General features: G+C 45.1%; 1 long non-coding RNA gene across 1 annotated transcript; it reads right to left on the bottom strand.

The window, feature by feature from the left end:
• Positions 1-328: 328 nt before the first annotated feature.
• On the bottom strand, positions 329-7,040 carry LOC142741052 (uncharacterized). The gene is made up of 3 exons (XR_012880981.1): positions 7,001-7,040; positions 5,663-5,707; positions 329-1,742 (listed from the first exon to the last, which is right to left on the bottom strand). It is a non-coding gene; the product is annotated as an uncharacterized LOC142741052 (long non-coding RNA).
• Between the last annotated feature and the right edge of the window lie 10,688 nt (positions 7,041-17,728).

Here is a 17,728-nt window from a genome sequence, read left to right as displayed (position 1 = left end):
CTCCGTCGCCTGACGCCTTTCTAGACGCCCTCTCCGTCGCCTGACGCCTTTCTAGACGCCCTCTCCGTCGCCTGACGCCTTTGTAGACGCCCTCTCCGTCGCCTGACGCCTTTCTAGACGCCCTCTCCGTCGCCTGACGCCTTTCTAGACGCCCTCTCCGTCGCCTGACGCCTTTCTAGACGCCCTCTCCGTCGCCTGACGCCTTTCTAGGCGCCCTCTCCGTCGCCTGACGCCTTTCTAGACGCCCTCTCCGTCGCCTGACGCCTTTCTAGACGCCCTCTCCGTCGCCTGACGCCTTTCTAGACGCCCTCTCCGTCGCCTGACGCCTTTCTAGACGCCCTCTCCGTCGCCTGACGCCTTTCTAGACGCCCTCTCCGTCGCCTGACGCCTTTCTAAACGCCCTCTCCTTCGCCTGACGCCTTTCTAGACGCCCTCTCCGTCGCCTGACGCCTTTCTAGACGCCCTCTCCGTCGCCTGACGCCTTTCTAGACACCCTCTCCGTCGCCTGACGCCTTTCTAGACGCCGTCTTCGTCGCTTGACGCCTTTCTAGACGCCCGCTCCTGAGGCCTTTCTAGACGCCCTCTCCTGACGCCTTTCTAGATGCCCTCCCCGTTGCCTGACGCCTTTCTAGACGCCCTCTCCGTCGCCTGACGCCTTTCTAGACGCCCTCTCCTGACGCCTTTCTAGACGCCCTCTCCGTCGCCTGACGCCTTTCTAGACGCCCTCTCCGTCGCCTGATGCCTTTCTAGACGCCCTCTCCGTCGCCTGACGCCTTTCTAGACGCCCTCTCCGTCGCCTGACGCCTTTCTAGACGCCCTCTCCGTCGCCTGACGCCTTTGTAGACGCCCTCTCCGTCGCCTGACGCCCTCTCCGTCGCCTGACACCTTTCTAGACGCCCTCTCCGTCGCCTGACGCCTTTCTAGACGCCCTCTCCGTCGCCTGACGCCTTTCTAGGCGCCCTCTCCGTCGCCTGACGCCTTTCTAGACGCCCTCTCCGTCGCCTGACGCCTTTCTAGACTCCCTCTCCTGACGCCTTTCTAGACGCCCTCTCCGTCGCCTGACGCCTTTCTAGACGCCCTCTCCGTCGCCTGACGCCTTTCTAGACGCCCTCTCCGTCGCCTGACGCCTTTCTTGACGCCCTCTCTGTCGCCTGACGCCTTTCTAGACGCCCTCTCCGTCGCCTGAAGCCTTTCTAGATGCCCTCTCCGTCGCCTGACGCCTTTCTAGACGCCCTCTCTGTCGCCTGACGCCTTTCTAGACGCCCTCTCCGTCGCCTGACGCCTTTCTAGACGCCCTCTCCTGACGACTTTCTAGACGCCCTCTCCGTCGCCTGACGCCTTTCTAGACGCCCTCTCCGTCGCCTGACGCCTTTCTAGACGCCCTCTCCGACGCCAGATTTCCTTCCCGATGCCCGCCCTGCCTCCCTGACCCAAGATGACCGCCCTGCCTCCCTGACCCCAGATGACCGCCCTGCCTCCCTGACACCAGATGACCGCCCTGCCTCCCTGACCCCAGATGCCAACCCTGCCTCCCTGACCCCAGATGCCCGCCCTGCCTCCCTGACCCCAGATGCCTCTCAGACCGCAGATTCCCTTACTCCTCTCATGAAGAAAGACACAATCCTGGCCCTTGCTCTTCTGAGAATCATGGCTGCTGGAATGCAGAACCAGGCGCAGCTTCGTGTTTCTTCCTCTTCAGACAGATGAATGGTTCTTTCAGGTGTAATCTCCATTGTTGGCTCCTGTGAACAAAATGAAGTAATTTCAAAGACTGTATGGTCTGTACACTGAACTCCCCCATGTGTAATGATTCTTGAGCCCAAACAGTAATAACAGCTATGTATGCAGGGTTACCCTAATGTATTTCTGTAGGGGTGTGCAGCTGCACATGTCGCGTCACCACTCCCCAGTAAATGTTACTGCTAACATAGAGGCTGCCTCCATGCACTATTCCTTCTGCCTGCAGTCTTAGGGTATGTTCACACGGCCTATTTACGGACGTAATTTGGGCGTTTTTGCCCCGAATTACGTCTGAAAATAGCGCCTCAATAGCGCTGACAAACATCTGCCCATTGAAAGCAATGGGCAGACGTTTGTCTGTTCACACGAGGCGTAAATTTACGCGCCGCTGTCAAATGACGGCGCGTAAATAGACGCCCGCGTCAAAGAAGTGACCTGTCACTTCTTTGGCCGTAATTAGAGCCGTTATTCATTGACTCCATGAATAGCAGCGCTAATTACGGCCGTAATGGACGCGGCGTTCAAGCGCCTGCACATGCCGTTACGACTGAAATTACGGGGATGTTTTCAGGCTGAAACATCCCCGTAATTTCAGCCGTAACGGACGCCCTCGTGTGAACATACCCTTACTCTTGACAAGCTTCCAGTGTCTGACTAAACTACAACTAGGAGGACTGCAGAACCTTTAGTGATATCAGTCATATGATTAAATTACTGCACCCAAGCACCGCAAAGTAGAACAGAAAAACTGATAAGTGTGTGTGTATGTGTAGTCTATGGTGTGTGTAATGTATACTTTGTATGTAGTGTATGCTATTCAGAATTACCATGCAGGTGTCTAGGAAAGTTGGGTGATCTATTCAGAGGGATCTGTAATTCAGCCATCTTAGTTGTAACCCAGATTTCCAACATTATTATATTGAAGAATATTCTAAGTATTCTAAGCAATTTTAATGAATTAAAATCGTCCATAAACAGCACCTACGGGTTGTGTGGGTATTAATAGTGCCATTTCTGTAGGTTTATGGGAGTGGCAATTGCTAATTAAGGAAGCGATTCCCATAATAAAAATATATTAGGAAATTATTCAGTCCATTTTATAAACGTGCAGAACGCTGAGCTATTTATACTAATATCTCAAAGATAGCAAAATAAAAACTTCTACAGTAGAGAGAATCAGAAGCTTATTTATTCAGCTATGCAAATCAAATTCACTATATAACAGCCACTATCACTTATCGCTTTGCACTCGCATTTCACTCCTGAACGCCGCAGCACTTTTTCCCTGTGTCCAGTGCTGAACACAAGTTTCTGATGCTGGGCAGTATCCGAGCCTAGTGCCGCAGAGCCTGGAGGTGAAGACGACCCGGCAAAGAAGAAAAAGTAAATGCAGTGGTCTGGTTTGTGGTCTGACTTTATTTTTGGTGTGTTTTGGGATCTAAATTTAGTTTGGGTTAAAGTCTGAATTTGTTTTGGGGTTAGGTCTGAATTTATATTTGCGTCAGCCTAGGGGTCTGAATACATTTTTGGGCTTGGTCAGGGTTCTGAATTACCTGGGGTCCTGGTCTGGTTTTTGGAATTTATTTAGGGGTCTTAAAGGGGTTTTCCCATGAGAGACATTAATGACATATCTGCAGAATATGTCATAAATGTCAGATAGATGCGGGTCCCTCTTCTTGGACCATCACCTTTCTCTAGAGCAGGGCCCCCTAAACCCCGTTCTACCGCTCTGTTTAGTGACTGAAGCTGGAGATTTCCGACCCTGAAGAAGAAATCAGCATAGCTCGCTGAGCTACGCTGTTCTCGTAAGTCCCATAGAAATGAGTGGTAGTTACAGAAACAGCGTAGCTCGCATGCTACATTGCTTCCATAACTGCCATTCACTACTATGGGACTTACGGATGCACTGTAGCTCAGCGAGCTACGCTTTTTCCGTGAGTCCCAACCAAATAGTCAGGAAGTGGCCGGAAGGCAGCAGGAGCAGAAAAAGGTAGAACGGGGTTTAGGGGGCCCCGTTCTAGAGAAAGGTGCAGGTCCCAGAGGTAGGACCCGCACCTAGCTGACATTTATGACCTATCTTGTAGACCTGTCATAAATGTCCATCATAGGAAAACCCCTTTAATTAATTTAGGTGTCAGGGTTCTCAATTAATTTTGAAGTCTGGTTTAACTCGGCCATTTTGATCTTTCTTTAAAGCTACAGCGTTCACCATATAGGGTAAATATTTGTATTTTTTTTATGGTTCGGGCATTTTGGACGTTGGGATAACTAATGTGTTTGTTTATTTGTGTATTTATTTTTATATGTGATCTAGGAAAAGGGGGGTGATTTTAATTTTTATATTTTTAAATTAATTTTTTTTAGCCCCCTTAGGGGACTTGAACCTGCGATCATTAGATCGCTTATGCCACAGACTGCACTAACAGTATTGAAATCTATTGCAAATCAGATCAGTGCATTGTTTGATTGCATCAGTGCAAATCTTCCTATAGCAGGACTGGGAGCGTTTACAAGCTTCCTGGCTACTATAGGAACACACCGGCTCCCGCGATCTCACCACATGGGAGACGGTGACCAGCCACAAACGGAAAGTGAAAAACCCTTCAGATGCCGGTGGTCACATCTGACCCCAGCAACTGAGGCAGTGGCGTAACTACCGCTATAGCAGCCGTAGCGGCTGCTACGGGGCCCGCAGCATGAGGGGGCCCGTGCCACCCGCCGGCACGGGCCCCCCCATGGCCGGAGGCTCCGTTAGCAGCTGCTATGGCTGCTACAGTGTGACGCCACTGAAGGGGTTTTTCCTACAAAAGACATGCATCCCCTATCCACAGAATAGGGGATACATGTGTGATCGCTGGGACGGCCAGCGATAATTAGAACGGTGGACCGAAAGTCCCCCGAAGTTCTCCATGACAAACCTCGGACTTCCGGGGTCTGTCTGCAGCTCCATAGAAATTACTTGCGCATGCGTGACCAGCGCTCCTTTCATTTTTATTGAACTGCGCAGACGCCGGAAGCCCGAGGTTTGTCATGGAGAACTTCGGGGGAATTTCGGTCCCCCGTTCTCCTTATCGCTGCCAGCAATCACACATGTTTCCCCTATCCTATCCCATCTCTTTTGTAGGACAAACTATAGGCCCTTTTTTTTTGGGGGGGGGGGGGCTATATGGCGTTATCTACAGGGGGTTCTGTATGGCGTTATCTACAGGGGGGTCTGTATGGCCTTATCTACAGGGGGTCTGTATGGCGTTATCTACAGGGGGGATTTGGGTCTGTAAGTCATTATCTACAGGGGGCTGTGTATGGCGCTATCTACAGGGGGCTGTGTATGGTGCTATCTATAGGGGGGCGCTGTGTGGTGGAATCTATAGGGAGGCACTATCTACAAGGGGGCGGTTGTGTGATACCCAGCGGAGGGGGGGGGCCCCAGTCAAAAGTTTGCTATGGGGCCCAGTCTTTCCTAGTTACGCCCCTGATCTGAGGGGTTAAATGCTTGAAATCAGAGATGTCTGTGATAGCAAGCATTGCCACTGGGTCCCTGGTGTGTAACACAACAGAGACCCAGAAGCTATGGCGCCAGCTGGGCTTCAAAGCAAGCGCCATTTTTAAATACCCTGTACCGACATAAAAAGACAGTACAGCGACGGGAAAGGTTAAATCTGAGGCTGGCCCGTCTATAAGGTGGGGAGTCTATGAAACCCAAAACTACACATTGAAATGTAACAGATAATGTTCAGAATGAGTAAATGCTGAGTGTGATATATGTAAGGAATCTGTCAGAGACATTGTGAGCGCTATTTCCAGTAATAACTAGGTTTCTGCTTTATTATAATGTGAATATAAAGAATGTAATGTCAGGTTAATATGTAGAGAAGTTGTGGATCCTCATGAAGTAATACCATTATCTGCTGACATCACTTACATCTTCTGGGATCATCATGCCGTCGTCCAGCTTCATGTAGATCGGCTACAACAGAACAGGGAAGAATTCGTTTTTCTGGGTTATATAATAATGTTATATATAATCTCCTATTTTTCTTGTGAATACCATGTCCACCCATTTCAGATTCCTTCTCACACTCTGCTGTCAGTACTGAATGATCCCGCAATTAGATTTATCTATGGAAAACTCCTTCTGAACGATATTCTGCCGAACTATAGACCCTCTTGTTGGGCCCTGAGATGTTTAACTGGTTCCCGACCGCTGGCTGTGTTTTTACGGCCAGCGGTAAGGGTCCTTAAAACCCGAGCCATAGACTTTTTACGGCTCAGGTTTTAACTTGCTGCCTGCGCGATCGGGCAGCTGAATGTCGGGTCTCCGGCTGTCAGTGACTGCCGGGGACCCTGAGGAGAGGATAGAAGCAGCTTTCGCTGCTTCTGTCTTCTCTGATGACTTGTACACAGCGCTCAATGAACGCTGTGTATAGGAATAGAGACAGCAGCAGCGGCGCTTTCTCTATTCCTCCCGGTGTTCATGTGACTGGTCACATGATCGCCGGGTGCCGTTACTGACAGACTGCTGCTGGGTCTTACAAGACCAAGCACAGCCCTATTAGTGACAATCGTCACTATGAGAGGGCTGATTTCCCCTGTAACTGGGGATGCTGTGCAGCCCCAGTTACAGTGGAAAGACATGGTGTAAAAGAAAGGAAAAAATATAGATAAAGTTCCCCAATGGTCTTTTTTGACCTTTGAGGGACAGACCATAGTAATAAAAAATAGTCAAGTCAAGTGCAAAAAAAAATTAATAATAAATACACATAAAATACCCACCCCAAAAAAAAACGTCCCCCCCGCCAATCATTTTTGTAACGCTAGTACTGACCCAATTACCCTAATATAGACATGTAATATATTATAATTTCCGGTAGACAATGACGATCACAAATGAAAGGTCTATTTTAGGGTAAAACTATGTTATTACCAAAAAAAATAACTGAAACTTAAGAAAGCTTATTTTTTTACTATTATTTTCAAACTTTATGAATAAAAATTCTACATTAGCAAAAAAGGTGCGTATAAAAACGATAAAAAAAGAAACCTGCATTGTCTACGGAAAAAACGTCGCAAAAATCACGTCGTCAGCCCAACAAATAAAAAAGTTATAGCCATTTAACTAACACGTGCTAAAAAGGGCTTAATGGTGTCTGGTCCTGAAGGCGCAAAATAGCCCGGTCCTGAACTGGTTAATGTTATTCTGTGCTGTGGTTGAGGGTTATATGTCATGTCTATCTAGTAATAGTAACAGTGAGGCTCTTACCCCGTCCTCAGCATCTTCTTCTGCATCTTTATCCTTATACAAGGAAAGAAATAAAATATAATTCTACCATATCATTTTCTTATAATTCTTTTATATATCTGTGGTGGGGGAGGGGGGATTTGTGCTGGTAAAAACAGTTACTGTGATAAATCTACTTTTCAGCTGTTGGAAAGAAAGTCCAACCCGGGCCGCAGAACATAGGAGGAGGCCACATGACCGGGGTAATAGGAGGAGAGAGGTTATGGGGCGGAGCCTGAGGATTATAGTGGCACGAAGGCAGTGCCTGCGCCATTAGGAGGAGAAGCACACGCTGGTGAAGTTTTCCGCCCACCCTCACTATTTGTTTTATTGTTTTGTTATGCTGCGTTTCGGTGATGTTTTATTTGTCATGGCAGTGGTTGGCAGGTTGGAGGTCCTTGGAGATGGTGTTAAATTGGTGGGGGAGGAACTCATCGTGGGTATGGTCCTTCCCAAATTATGCAATATGGAGGCTCTGGCTATTTTTGGGCCCCTGCTGGGTGGCGTCCTGGAGAGCAAGGTTGAATTATTGGCTATCTGCAGTTGTATACGCTGCAACTGAGCTGTGGGGAATCGGCTGGGGGTAAATACTGCACTTATTAGTCGCTGAGCAGATACCCTACTTAGCTCCAAGGATCTCTTTCCTCGGAATGTTTGTTATTAATGTTGATAATGTTGATTATTTATATTTGATGGTAATATTTTTATTAGTTATCGTTTGTCAATAAAATGGCTGCTGTGGCCAACCTTATAAAACCATGAGTCTTTCCTTATTGAGGGAAATAGGAGTACAAGGATGGGATTGGGTGGTTGGCCTCAGTAGGGGGTTTAGAAGGGTTTACTAGGACCGAACTCTATCATCCCTCAGTCATGGAATAGAGGCTTCTATGTGATATATACAGTCAGGTCCAGAATTATTTGGCGGTGGCAGAAGTTTTGGCATTTTAGCTGTTTACCAAAACATATTGAATATACAGTTATATAATCAATATGGGCTTAAAGTGCAGACTCTCAGCTTTAATTAGAGTGTATTCACATCCGAATTTGAGGAAGGGTTTAGGAATTACAGCTCTTTAATATGTAGCTGCCTCTTTTTCAAGGGACCATAGGTAATTGGACAACTATCTCAAAAGTTATTTAATGGGCAGAATGCGCTATTCCCTCGTTAATCCATCATCAATTAAGCAAATAAAAGGTCTGGAGTTGATTCAGGTGTGGCATTTGCATTTGGAAGAAGTTGCTGTGAACCCACAACATGAGGTCAAAGGAGCTCTTAATGCAAGTTAAACAGACCGTTAGGCAGACAAAAATGAAGAAAACCATCAGAGAGATAGCACAAATATTAGGAGTGGCCAAGTCAACAGCTTGGTACATTCTTGAAAAAAAGAGCGTACTGGTGATGTCGTGAACTCTAAAAAGCCTGGACGTCCACGAAATCCTTTCCCTGGTGAAGAAAAACCCCTCCACAACATCTACCCTGTGAAGTACACTCTCCTGGAAGTAGGTGTATCAGTATCTAAGTCTACCATACAGAGAAGACTTCATGAGAGCAAATACAGAGGGTTCACCAACAGGTGCAAACCATTAATCACCCTCAAAAATAGAAAGGCCAGATTAGACTTTGCCAAACAACATGTAAAGAAGCCAGACCAGTTCTGGGACAGCATTCTATGGACAGATGAAACTAAGATCAACCTGTACCAGAATGATGGGAGGAAGAAAGTATGGAGAAGGCTTGGAACGGCTCATGATCAAAAGCACACCACATCCTCTGTAAAACATGGTGGAGGCAGTGTGATGGCATGGGCATGCATGGCTGCCAAAGGCACTGGGTCACTAGTGTTTTTTGATCATGTGACTGAAGACAGAAGCAGCCGGATGAATTCTGTATTGTTCAGGGATATACTTTCTGCTCAGATTCAACCAAATGCAGCAAGGTTGATTGGACATCGCTTCACATTACAGATGGACAATGATCCAAAACTTACTGCGAAAGCAACCCAGGAGTTTTTTAAGACAAAGAAGTGCAATATTCTGCAATGGCCAAGTCAATCACCAGATCTCATCCCTATCGAGCATGCATTTCACTTGCTTAAGCGAAAACTTAAGGCAGGAAGACCCACAAACAAGCAACAACTGAAGACCGCTGCAGTAAAGGCCTGGCAAAGCGTCACAAAGGAGGAAACCCAGCGTTTGGTGATGTCCATGCGTTCCAGACTTCAGGCAGTCATTGCCTGCAAAGGATTCTCTACAAAGTATTTAACAAAAAACATTTTATTTAATTTGTCCAATTACCTTTGAGCCCCTGAAATGAGGAGTCTGTTTAGAAAAATGGTTGCAATTCCTAAACGTTTCACAGGATATTTTTGTTCAACCCCTTGAATTAAACCTGAAAGTCTACACTTCAATTGCATCTCAGTTATTTCATTTCAAATCGAATGTAAAGCATGCAGAGCGCAAATCATGAATGAAGATTGTGTCACTGTCCAAATAGTTCTGGACCTAACTATAAATGTATCTCTACAGATATTCTGTGTGTTAATAGGATGGTCTGTTGATATCACTTACATAGTACTCGGTGATCTTCAGTCCTTTGTCTCTCATCTGTAAATAAAATGAAGAGAATACTTAAAATAAATTGATCATTGTCGTTTTGATCTAGTGCAGCTCTAGAGAAGTTCCTGGAAAATTAAAGTGTACCTAAATATTCAACAAACTCCTGACATGTCATAGTGACATGTCAGATGTTTTAATTGGTGGGGGTTCGAGCATTGAAACCCCCACCAATAGCTAAAACAAAGCGGCAGAAGCGCTTGTGTGAGCGCTTAGCCGCGTAGTTTCTATTCGGCTTTTTTCGGAAATTGATGTAGCGAAGTACGAGCTTGATAGAGAATCTATGAGCCTGTACTCCGCTACGTCGGTTTTCCATGGTTAAGAAGATTTTATGATTTTCGAAGAAATGAGGCTCTTACCTTCTCCATGGTAAATTCCTCCACTTGTAGATCCTTGGAGAACTAGAAAGATAACATTGTATAAAGCCTTTCAAAAGGAATGTTTTTTTTAAAAAACAAAATAAATAAAGTCAATCAGTGTGTTTTGTGCAACTTTATAATTAGTTTTTATTAAAAATTATTTTTACTTTTTAAGATACAGCTGCTCTGTATGCTGTATACAGAGCGGCTGTATCTTACGCTGAATCCTGTACCTGTCAGGTCCTGTGTCCGTCAGGTTCATAACTTAGATCGATCACAGGTGTATCCCGCGTGTCAGACACACAGAACCCGCTTGCACTAAACCTGTCATTCCCATGGACCATACAGATTCAGGTCTTAGCGCACAATACTGCTGCAATACAGGATACAGAACAGCTGTATCTCAAAAAGTAAAAATATATATATATATAGTGTGTGTGTATATATGTGTGTGTATGCAATGAGAAAGGCCCCATGGAGTAGGGCTGAAACGTCGCAAGGGGTGATTAAAGTGATCCTATTTTTCACTACAACTGGAGTGCTGTCTCGTATTTTGGAGTGGGCTATATACATACATATATATATATACATATACACACACACACACACACACACACACACACACACACACACACACACACACACACACACACACACACACACACTCACACACACACACACACACACACATGTATAAATGTGTGTATATATTTATACATATAATGTATATATATATATATATATATATATATATATACATATATAGTGTGTGTGTAGGGTTGAAATTTATTCTGGTTAGGTTTATTTCTGTGGACTTACAGATGTTCTGTGTAATAATAGGATCATCTGCTGATATAACTTACATAGTCCTCGGCTTTCTTCAGGATGTGCGCCATAACGTGGAGTGGTGGAGGCTACAATAGAACAGTTTGTATTTAGTTTTCTTTTTTAACTTAACAAATGTTTTATAATTAATGAATTAAAACTTGATTCATTTCCATTAATTAAAATTTTAGAGACATTCCAAGAGAATTCTAAAAATATCAATCCACACCTAGTGGTGTAGCTATAGTAGTCGCAGCGGTTGCAGTTGCACAGGACCCCCTTACCACTGTCCACTGTGTAGACCCAGCAATGGACCCGCATCTATCTGATATTTATGACATATCCTGTGGATATGACATAAATGTCCCTGATAGGCAAACCCCTTTAAATGATGAGCGCCACAGGCACAGTGCTAGTAAAAGTCACAACTGCAGCCTGCAGGGGAGGCTGGGAGCACTTCCATCAATGTCAGCCCTCCCCCAGCTGCACCATCATCTCCCCCATGTGATCTCTTCATCTTTGTGCAGCATGAATTAGGAGGAGCTCTGTGTTACTGTGCTAGGCCAATGTAATGGTGTCATGTCATCGGCTACAACACAGATCTCAGCCTTAGCGGTGCAGGGGTGGCTAGGGACTTTACTGTAAGGGCTGGCGGAGGGTGGCATGTACTGCCAGAAGCACAGAAAAGAACTGGACAGGCAGGAGCCATTCATTCTCTGCAGGACAGGCAGCTGGAGTTAGGAGGAGCTCTGTGTTGCTGTGCTAGGCCAATGTAATAACGTCATGTCCGGCTACAACACAGATCTCAGCCTTAGCGGTGCAGGGGTGGCTAGGGACTTTACTGTAAGGGCTGGCAGAGGGTGGCATGTACTGCCAGAGGCACAGAAAAGAACTGGACAGGCAGGAGCCATTCATTCTCTGCAGGACAGGCAGCAGGAGTTAGGAGGAGCTCTGTGTTGCTGTGCTAGGCCAATGTAATAACGTCATGTCCGGCTACAACACAGATCTCAGCCTTAGCGGTGCAGGGGTGGCTAGGGACTTTACTGTAAGGGCTGGCGGAGGGTGGCATGTACTGCCAGAGGCACAGAAAAGAACTGGACAGGCAGGAGCCATTCATTCTCTGCAGGACAGGCAGCTGGAGTTAGGAGGAGCTCTGTGTTGCTGTGCTAGGCCAATGTAATGGCGTCATGTCATCGGCTACAACACAGGTCTCAGCCTTAGCGGTGCAGGGGTGGCTAGGGACTTTACTGTAAGGGCTGGCAGAGGGTGGCATATACTGTCAGAGGCACAGAAAAGAACTTTACATTCAGGAGCCATTCATTCTCTGCAGGACAGGCAGCAGGAGTTAGGAGGAGCTCTGTGTTGCTGTGCTAGGCCAATGTAATAACGTTATGTCCGGCTACAACACAGATCTCCGCCTTAGCGATGCAGGGGTGGCTAGGGACTTTACTGTAAGGGCTGGCAGAGGGTGGCATGTACTGTCAGAGGCACAGGACAGAAAAGAAGTGGACATTCAGGAGCCATTCATTCTCTGCAGGACAGGCAGCTGGAGTTAGGTGAAGATCTGTGTTGTTTTCTAAGCCAATGAAATGACGTCATTGTTGGAATATTACAACATCTGCAGCTTAATGCTGGAGGAACGATCTTGAACTGACAGTAGATGGCGCTGTGTTAACTATTAGTTATTATCTATGTGTAGCTCCTCTAGTGGTGATGTGTATGTTATCTCTTGTATTCTCCATCTTGATATTGTTACTGATGTTGGTTGCTGTTTGTCCCAAGTAAAACCAGTTTGATTCTCCCACAATGTCTGAGTGCTGTTGAAAGCTGCAAATACTGCAACAGTCATATCATCGGCTACAACACAGATCTCAGCTTTAGTGGCACAGGGTGGCTAGGGACTTTACTGTAAGGGCTGGCGGAGGGTGGCACGCACTGCCAGAGACATAGGACAGAACTGGGCAGACAGGAGCCATTCATTCTCTGCCGGGCAGCAGGAGATAAACTCGGAGGAGTCACAGACACAACAGGAGGCGCTCTGATTCTGTGGGAAGGTAGACTAGCCCCTGCCCTGGCTCCAATACACAAATCGCTTACGTCCCATTATGACTAGATATTATGGCTCTCTATTCAGTATTATATGGTTGAAAACCTGGGCATTTCTGCAGACTAGCCCCTGTAGAAAAAATGGTATATTATAGACCAGTTTCGCACTTGCCAGTTTCTATAGGGGCTAGTCTGTGTAGAAATGGCACCATTTATATCACATAGACCACTCAGAACATGTAAGAGGTTTTATATGTCATTTACAATATTGCACAAGAAGTGCATTCAATTCTACACGGATTTCCCTTTGTAGAAAAAGGTTTATCATATGCCAGTTTCTATAAGGACTGGTCTGTGTAGAAATGTATATGTTCTGTCCATCATTTTATATCACATAGAGCTCAGTACATGTCTATATAGACTAGCTCCTATAGAAACCTGTACTACATGTGCTGAGCTTTATCTGGTATAAAACGACTGACAACAAATGCATTTCTATACAGATTACCCTTATAGAAAAAGTTGTCATGTGCCCGTAAAATTAGAATTATGATGGGCACCCACCAGATTTACTGCCCAGGCACCTCACACCGGCCCTGATAAAAGTTGCAGAAAGTGCTGGTTTCCTTATTATACTGAACATATGATATTATTTTATAATGGATAAAATATAAATGTAACCGGTATGAATCTAGTGTAAGGAATGATATAAAGAATAAAGCTGTAACCGTGAGATGATTCTCTTAGGATGCAGAACATTATACTGATGTCACTGGCATTACCAGAGCTGATCTATTCCTTCATGGCTGCGGAGAAATGGAGGGACATGGTGGAGTTTTGTTTTCTCCAGGACATGATTTACATAATTCTGTCCTTCTCTTCTTCATATTCTGCAGTATAGGATACTATAGAATGTAAAGTGCAGCATACACTGGAATACTTACATATAAAAGTACTCAGTGGTCAGTAGAACGGCTAATATTTGGAACAATATGTAGGGTAGAAGTGAATTTCTCATTTAGGACTGCCTTACTATACTGATGTGGTATGTGGTCAGTGATAAAGTGTCTGGTGCTGCAATATATATATAAACTATACACTGAAATGCAGACATAAAAGACTCTGACACTGACAGTATTGGTGAAGCAGGCCAGCAGTGCTGATGCCATCATGGTAGGTACGTCCATGGTTCCATCTTTCTCTTGCCGGTGCTCCATGTCTTCTGCTCTAGCGGGCAGTCCGTGTGTCACTGGCTTCTGAAAACACAGATAGTATATAAAGATATTTACACATGGAGAAATATGTAGTGTTCTTATATGTGGAGTGCAAGGAGGGAGTCATTCCCACATTGGGCACTAAAGGCTCATGCACACGACCGTTGTGCCACTCAGGCCGTTTTTGACAGCATCCGAGTGACACCCGATAGTCTTCACGGACCCATTCACTATAATAGGTGAATCGGGTCCATGAAAAATGGTCGGAGTCTCCGATCCGAGGAAAGATAGACGGACATGTCCTATCTTTCCTCGGATCACTGACGGGACTCGGACAGCACACTCGGTCGTGTGCATGGGGTGTAAGATCTGGACCTTCATCTTCTACATTACAGTCGGGTCTTCAATCTCCCTTCATGACAGTCACTTGTAAAAGAATAAAGTTCTGTGCAGACCTGGCAGAGCTGTACTATATCTCCACCAACAACCCTGCCGCAGGATCCATGTGTGGTGTGGATAGTTCTAGAAAATGCTACTAGTACTATTTCTATTATCTTTTTATTGTCACATGTAAAAACATAGGGTGAAATTCAACAGCTTTTCTACACCAATTAATTAGTTTGGTTATATAAACTATACATTGAAAATGAAGTAATAAAAGACACTGACAGTAAGGCCATGTTCACACAGGGCGGATACGCTGCGTAAAAGTACACAGCATATCCGCCCTGGATCCTGCAGGGAATATCGGCCGAAAAAACACACCAAATTGTGGTGCAGTTTTTCAGGCGTAATGTCCACTGCAGAAAAAAAAACACTTATACTTAGCCCGTTCTCCGTAGTTATGGCGACGCGTCCCCGTGTTGTCCTAGCAGTGCGGCCTCCTGGGATGAAGCTACAGCCCATGTGACCGCTACAGCAGTCACATGGGATAAAACGTCACTACAGGAGCCCGGCCTGGACAATAAAAGAATGAGTCGCTATGACAGCACCTGGGTGGTAAGTATAAACCTTATTATTCATTTTAAACGACAAAAAGCTTTTTCTTTTTTCTGAATTGCAAATTTTGTAATGGAATCCCATTGTTTCCGCCGCAAAAATTGAATTCAATGGGAAAAACCCACAACAGAAAAGCAGCGGATCCAAAGCAGATTCACATGCTGGGGATTGAAAAAAACGCACCACAGGTCAATTTCAGAGTTTTTTGGTGGATTTTTTACGCAACGTGTGGATCAGATTTGGTTACATCTCATCCACTTTGCTGCTACTGTATTATTCTGTGGATTTTACACAATGAAATACGTGGCATATAATCCGCAGTGTTTACACAACGTGTGAACATACCCTTATAGTGAAGCCGGCCAGCAGTGCTGATGCCATCATGGTACTCATGTCGCCGGTGCCTTCTTTCTCTTGCCGGCGCTCCATGTCTTCTGCTCTAGCGGGCAGTCCGTGTGTCACTGGCTGCTGAACACACAGATAGTATATAAAGATATTTACACATGGAGAAATATGTAGTGTTCTTATATGTGGAGAGCAAGGAGGGAGTCATTCCTACACTGAGCACTAAGATCTGGAGCTTCATCTTCTACATTACAGTCGGGTCTTCAGTCTCTCTTCATGACACTCACTTGTAAAAGAATAAAGTTCTGTGTAGACTTGGTAGATCTGAACTATCACTCCACCAACAACCCTGCCGCAGGATCCATGTGTGGTGTGGCTAGGAATAGAAATAGTACTAGTAGCATTTTCTAGAACTATTATCTTTTTATTATCACATGTAAAAACATAGGAGGAATTGAACAACTTTTCTACGCCTGTTATCTGGCGTAGAAAAATCGTAAACGGCTCAAAAGTGACAAAAATTTCGACTGTTGGGCCGTTTTCGTCACCCTTGACACTTTTAAAAAAAAAAACCCATGGCCCGACGCATTTATTATTATTTGTTCCCGAAACTGGCGTAAATTATAGCGTAAATCTAGCATGCGCCTCTTAAGAAATGTGTTGCATCTTACTCCGCTTGTTTCCCATTAGGACTGGAATGCCAGTCTTAATAAATTCTTCCCCCGCACAGTATTTACGGGTCATGTGCACAGAACTGAATGAATAGGACTGCTGCAGTGAAAATCTACAGAGGCCCAAATAGTCTGCCAGTTCAAATTCTAACATGCTAAGCGGGTACAAGTGCCAGGTAATGCCCAGCCTCCAGCTATGACTATAAGCAATTTGTTTTCTTTTTACATAATAAAAACTGGACCAATATAAAAAGTTGCGTAACTTTTCAGATAATCTGTTCCAAAGTCACCATTGTAAGGCGTGAGACATATTAGGAGACTTTAACTCAGTATAAAAATGTGATTTTCTTTCTAACCCAACCTAATATTTGTACAAATTTTCTGTGACCCCCATATATGTAGGAAAATAGAAGATATGTTATTAACCCTTTTACATGTCACGTACATTTACGTCACTGCCGCCAAGGGGTTAGCGCATTGTCGCGTAACTGTCCTTGACGGTGATGGAGCAGGCTCAGAAGCTAAGCCCGCTCCATCACCAGCGGGTGTCATCTGTATACTACAGCTGAAACACTGCGGTAACGGCAGGAACTGGACTGTTGTCCAACGCTCGCCGATTAACCCCCTAAATGCTGCTGTCAATTGCGACCACAGCATTTCGATGGTTTGTACTCCATCGACACTGCTGTGACGCGATTATGGTTGTTATGGCAACCGGAGGCCTAACAATTGCCTCCTGGTTGCCAAGTAGAGAAGCCTATTAGGCCCAGCCTACCCAAGAGATGGGACCTAATAAGCTTGCTGTCAGTGTATGACTGACAGCTCTAAGGCCACGATCAGACGTGGCAGAATTTTTCCGCAGAAAATGTTGCTGCAGATTCTTTGCGAATTTGCAGCAACATTTTCATATTTGACAGGTAATTCAGACGTTGTGGATATCACAGCAGACTTGCTGCAGATTTCAGCCTTTGCAATGCAAATGCTGAGATCCGCAGTGAAAGTCAGCTTCTTCTCCGCAATGGAATGAGCATGCTGCGGAGGGAAGTATCTGCACCGCAGTCCAATTTCCACACACTTATTTTCTGCAACGTCTGAGCTAAGTTTCCTCAAAATGTATAGAAAGACATGTAAAAAACGGCTGCTGCAGAATTTAACTGCGGACTGTCCGCAGCAGAATTCAACAGCAATCCCGCCACGTCTGAATGTGCCCTAATACACTGCATTACGTGTGTACTGCAGTATATTAGAATAGCAATCAGGGCTTCAGGCCTTCAAGTCCTCTAGTGGGACAAAAAATGTTGACTAAAAAAAAAAAAAAAAAGTTTCACGTTACATAAACAAAAAATTCATTTTTTTTGCCATAATAAAACTTATATTACAGGAAAAAACTGAAAACATTAAAAAAGTACACATATTTGGTATTGCCGCATCCGTAACGACCCCAACTATAAAAAAAATCCTGCACGGTGAACACCGTAAAAAATAATGCCAGAGTCACACTTTTTTGATCACCTCGCCTTCCCAGAAATTTTTTGATAAAATGATCAAAAAGTCGCATGTACCACAAAATGGTACTAATATAAACAACCGCTCGTCCCGCAAAAAGCAAGCCCTTACACAGCCTTTTTGTCGCAAAAA

Source organism: Rhinoderma darwinii, chromosome 2, assembly GCF_050947455.1.
Source record: "Rhinoderma darwinii isolate aRhiDar2 chromosome 2, aRhiDar2.hap1, whole genome shotgun sequence".
NCBI classification, from domain to species: domain Eukaryota; kingdom Metazoa; phylum Chordata; class Amphibia; order Anura; family Rhinodermatidae; genus Rhinoderma; species Rhinoderma darwinii.
This window is presented reverse-complemented; position numbering and strand designations above follow the sequence as displayed.